Raw genomic sequence first — 6,000 nt, 5'->3', positions numbered from 1 at the left:
AACGACGATCACACTCGTTCAGCCACGACAAACTTGACCTATGAAAATGAGTTTTCCCGAGGCTGTCGGGGAGAATCCGGCAACGTTTGACTCCACCTTCCCTCCAAACAAAGCAGCACCCTTCACAATCATTGTCCTGTCAGACGTTTCTTTCACACCTCGGGTCAGCAGATCATTAAACGGAACGGACATGAAGACACGGCGGCGGCGTCACGGCGGGGCCGCTTCATGGTCGCTGCTTGATGAGGAGGAGCCAGAGAAACAGAGCCGGCCTCATTTGGGTCCCATCAGAACCAAACTATGATGACATTCGAATGTGCTAAGTGCCAGATTTACCACTTCAAAGGGTGGGGGAATGGGGAGGGGGGGGGGGGGCAGTATAGTGTGGAGTCTGTTTGAGGCCCAGCGGCACAGACGGGGGCGGCTGCCATCGGCCGCGGCGGACACTCTGATCTGTGACCAAAAGTCTGAAAAGGCCGAGAGGAAAGGAAGCGGGACTTTAAGCCGGGATCGTACAACGAAAATAAAAAAAAGGCGTAAACCAGCGCTCCCAGGATAAGCTCCTCCCACAGCAGGAGAACCAGCGACACATTCAACCGAATAACCGCTGCGCTGCACACCTGGAAAGTTACAAGTACTCAGATACTCCAGCAGAAGTACAATTAAAGTACTAATACATGTTTACGCATCATTGTACATGTTTAGGTTTAGCCACACTCTATTTTTATTTTCCTGCATAATATATGGGGGGGGGGTCATGCTTTCCACCGGTAACACAAAGGCTGTTCACGCCCCGCGGTCCGACCACGAGCTCCACGCAGAAGGAAAGCCTCTGGATCTTTCCCGGAGGATCCGATGCACTGCGATGAATCCTTTAACGCTAAATCGACTATTTAAATTGCACGTTTAACTATGGAAAAACGGCGAGACGAGCAGCGCTGTGGAGCGTTCGTCCTTGTTGGCGGCTTCTCTTCTGACCTCAGGCTCGAATCCTACACTTCAGTGCCGTGCGGTTACATGAGAATGGCGCTAATCTAGCATTCAAATGGGGCTGTTGACATTGGACACCCCTGCAACAGCTCCCAACGCCTCGCCTTAGCGCTTAGGTTTGGTATAACAGTTGATCCGCAGTCGTTAGCCGCGGCTCCGCCGCAACAGGCTTCTGCTCTGGAATAAAAGCAACGTAAAGCCGCGCAGGAAAGTACCGGCTCTTTATGCAAAGTCTTGCAGGAGATAAGCCGCGACCGTTTGCAGGTTTATTTATCAGCCACATGTTCAAACTGTCAAATGTATGGGCCGACTCTCTGCCTGTTGCTGAGGCTCCTGCGGGACCGTCAGGCAAACGGGCCCTAAATATAGACGACTATTCAGGGTCTTTAAAGACCCTCATCTCTGAGGCAGAGGGTGTCTCATTTCACACGCCTTCAGACAGGAAATGGATGCTGAGTGTTTTAAAGCTCACCTCAGGGAAAACACCTGGGACCGAGGAGCTTGCAGAAAATCCACAAATCAACGCGACTCAGTTGCAACATAAGCAAATAGCCTCATAATGTCGGCTCAGGGGACAGAACTCTTACCTTTTCAATGCGTTTCTTCGTAAGATGACGTCCTGTTGTTGGCGCTGAATACTCTCCAGGTCCAGTTCTGGAAAGACAAAAGGACAATGTGTAAAGGCCCGTCTGCAGAAACAAGACAAGCAGTCATCGGACAGAAATGATGCACTTTGGAGCAGCGAAACTACAAAGGTGGACAGAGGTCATGTGATCGTCGTGTTTGTATTTGTGTAAAAGTTATAAATACATTTTGATTAAAGTCGATGGCGGGAGGGGTCAAAGGTCAACGGATAATGATTTGGTTTTCAGGTAGATCCATGTCTCTGATGAACATTTATAAAGCGCGGTGCTTTGTCTGAGGACGGTTTCCTGACTGCTCCAGGTTTCCTAGCGAAACCGCTGCGTCAGCTGAAGTGGCGTTTTGGGGTGTTTCTCCTGCGTGTCCGTGGCCTGTTCTCAGGGTTGTTTGTCCTCGTCAGGTCAGTGTGAAGACACACCATTCAGTCGGGCCAAGAGGAAGAGGAGTACATCCTCCCTCTGCTGCTGGGCCAACCGACTGCCAACAACCTACTGGAGGGGAAAAACTGACTAAAAACGCTTTCCCAGCAGGATCTGAGAGAAATCCAAAAGTTGTGAAGGCATGAATGTGTTTCTGCAGAAGCCTGACGCGTTCGCTCATTCACACATCAGGCAAGTTTCCCCTCCGCGGACGGCTCTTTTCCTGATTCGGTGGAAATGCAAATGTTACAGTCTTACCCTGATTTGATGGAATGTTTCGTTTTGTCTACTTCTGTGCCCCCCCTGCCCGCCGCTTGATGCTCCCTATGACGGCGTCACCTGGCCCCCCCACTGTCCACTGCCAGCCTGACATTCAACATCCAACTAATGCTCTCCTCCTGCAAAAACGTATTCATTTAAATATTTATACAAGTAAAACTATAGAGAAGTACTTCATCCAGTTCTTCAGTTTGTATAAAGTAAATTAAAGTTATCGATGTCCAGTTGCTTCCTCCTTGGCTGCGACTCTCCAAAGGGGGCAATGAATTTAGCAGGCTTACTGTTTTCCCTGCTCAAAGTGGCTCCGATTTGAAGAGTTTCATCCAAACACAAATGTCCCCAGAAACATCAAGCCCAAGCGAAGCTAATTCAAACCACATCTTCCCTAAATAACATCATCATCGTCTTCCCCTCAGGCCAACAGGAGGCCGGTTTCATCAGCAGCGAAACATTTCTTCACAGCCAGACAGCGAGTCTAACAAGCAGAAAGAGTTGGCATGCTAACAGTCTGAGAAGGTTCCTGCAGCAGAGGAATAAGACCGAGGTCTGTGTTCATTCCGGGTTTGTCTTAAACTAGTCTCATTTTAAACGCATTGCTACCTTAAACCGCTGCAGATTAAGAGGATCCCATTAAAGCAGGTGAATAGAAATGGGCTTGACCAGTCGCTGTAACAGAGTCTCAGTGACTCAGCCTTGCTCATCGCATCATTTCATATTTAGCTTCCAGAAATCAGGCAGAAACTCTTGAAGCCAACGTATGAACTGAGGGCTTGTGTTCTCACACAGAGCACAGATTAGCCTTTTAAACAACAAGCTTTCTATGACAAAAACATTTGAGTGTGTCCCGTGGGTAGTTTCAGGGACATTGGGTTACAAGATGGTTTATTTTAATCCCTTGATGTCTGCCCATCTCTACTTCCTGTTGAGCAAACTGGGAACCCGATGCTGAGAACAATGAAGTCATGCATGAAAATCGCCTTGAAACTCAACACACCGCTGGATGTTCATGTGAGCCCAGCGCTTTGGCCCTGAAATGAAATCTGCCTGAGGAGGACACATGTCATCAGCTCTGCTCAAAATGCAACTCCTTATTTGAGGGGGAGGGCGACAAAGCTGGAGCCAAAATGAAGCGGAGCCAAGGTGTGTTCGTGGCATTATGCAGCAGAGTGTGTGAATCAGACACACCTTCACACAGGTAAAGAGACCTTGCTTTGGTGGAGAACCCCGAGACCGCAGGCAGCCAATTAGAGGATTTGTCGGGACAAGTAAAATAACCTGCAGCCAGGTATAAGGTGTGGCAGCGGGAGGGCGGTTGGTGCTGGAAGTCTCCTCTAAAAACACAAATGGAAATATACCGTAGCTTTATTTTAAAAGAAGTGGAAAAACCATCACAGCCCGACGGTACGTTTGGTTTACTGCCGATAGTCATTACCAGCTCACACACAACCAGTTCAGGTGGATCAATACCACAGAGATCAGTGTTTTTACTGACCGCAGCCTCTCTAAATGATCCAACCTTCTGAATATCATCATCACCATCACTAACAGATCACATGTAGTTCAAATTCTGTGCCTACCGTCATCATCGTACTTCAGCAGGTCTTGACCCATCAGCTTCAGGACCTTCATCACCGCTGATCCAGAGGCCCAGAAAAAAGGCTCCAGCAGCTCAGAACCATCGAGATCAGACGCAGAACGCGTGGGACGCTGTTCTGTGGATCTTTGGAATGAAACTGGACCTTCTGGGTCAGCTGTATGTCTGAAGGAGGAAGAAAGAAGTTGTTGCAGTTGGTAAAGCAGGAATGTTCCAGAACTTGATGCTGCAAAACTGCATCAAGTTTTGCAGCATCATAGCAGCTAAAGGGTCTCGAGAAGTTGGAGACACTCATCATTAAGGTCTGAACCATCAAAGGCTACACTAAAAAAAGACTTTAATATCTGCTGTATCAATTTGTTTAAACTGATCTTGTTGGATTTATTTACTGCAAACAGCAGTTTCTACCAATAAACCTGATATTGGATGGGGATGGGGTAAAATTGCTTTCAATCAAACTCACATCTGGTCATAAAAGTCTCACAGGTTATTGTCTCCTGTACGGGAGCTATATTTTAAGCCAATCTTTGTCCCGTTGCAGGAACACGCCTGACATTATAAAAATACAAATAAATCAGGGGCAGATGGATGAGTCGGGTTCAACCTGCGAAGCAAATGGTTTCATTTCTGGTGAAAAGACGTCACCATGTGGCCACATGCGGTACTAAAGCGACATATCATTTAGTTTTTTACGCCGGATGCCATTCCTGCCGCAACCCTCTGCATGTATCCGGGCTTGGGACTAAATATATTTTAAGTCCAAACAAACCTGTTGTCAGCCTCCGACATACCCAGAATATTTTACCAATTAATTAATTTAACAAAGTCTCAAATAGAAACAGAATTTCATTGCGACGAGTTTCGATCAGGCACATCTCAGTTCACCTTCTTTGACTTTCAGGACCACTTTCGCGCCTGCGCAGAAGCGATCAAGGAACTAGCAATGCTGTTTTAGCCTTAGTCCGCGAGACAGTTGCTAATTTCATGACATAAGTATTTATTAGAGTGTTTACGCTTTCAGCAGGAGTTCATCTTTAATTTGTTGCCTGTTTAAAACTTGTATTTTCTTTTTTAAAGAATAATTAGCAATGCTAATTCTAGCCAAGCTAGTAGTAACGTTATTTATTTACTTTCTCTCGATTACATGATGCTACAATCAATAAAGCCCATTTTCCCCAGAAATATTCTGCAGCAGCGTCGACATAGTTTGAATATATACTGAAACTACACTTTAACTAACAGGAGACATTTTAACACTGTGAAATAGTGAAATATTTCATATAAGTGTCCAAGAACTGTATTAACTTGTGGAAAAAGGGTATATGTCTCCTTTAAATTTGACTTAAATTTCAGGAAATTAAGTTTCTCGAGTTTTTCAGCCCCTGCTGGAATAAATGGAAGTTGATTATTCCTTTCTATTGATTTGAAGCGCTCGGATTTTGATTCCCTTCCATCAGTCGTCGTAATTTGACCCTCAGCGACAGCGGAACAAAAAAGCTTAGATGATTTCCGAGTCGGAGGATATTGTGAGGGACAACAACCGGAAGTCAACAAATGCTTTTTATAGCGTTAGCTAGCTCTCTGCGCACGTGAGATCAGTGAAAGTCGGTATATTATTTGTTTCTCAAGTATTTCGTTCGGTTAACAAAAATGTCTTCATTTGAGTTCTTGGGAAATGTAGTTAAAAGGCGAGTAACAGCTCCGGAAGAGGATATCTTTGGAAAGTTTGAAAGAACTGCCGCCAAGGACGAAGAAGATATGTCCTTTGACATATCTACGAAAACATATAGTTAGTATATGAATTGACAATGTTTTGAGATGTTGTGTAGAAATATCTGTTCTTGAATGTTGTTTGGGTTCAATGTGTGAACAGGTAATAAATCCGGTTTATCAATAGTAGTATTGTTACTGCAGTGACGAGAACAGATGCTTTTTGTTAAATTTAATCTAAGCGACATCTGAGAATTTAATTAAGACCTACAAGTTTCAGCCAAGAGACAAAATGATGCTGCGTTCGTGTCTCAACTAGAACGTAGGAAAATACCTAATTCTGTACAGAGAAAATTATTTCAATCA

Source organism: Brachionichthys hirsutus, chromosome 18 (genome assembly GCF_040956055.1).
Source record: "Brachionichthys hirsutus isolate HB-005 chromosome 18, CSIRO-AGI_Bhir_v1, whole genome shotgun sequence".
In the NCBI taxonomy this organism is placed as follows: Eukaryota; Metazoa; Chordata; class Actinopteri; order Lophiiformes; family Brachionichthyidae; genus Brachionichthys; species Brachionichthys hirsutus.
This window is presented reverse-complemented; position numbering follows the sequence as displayed.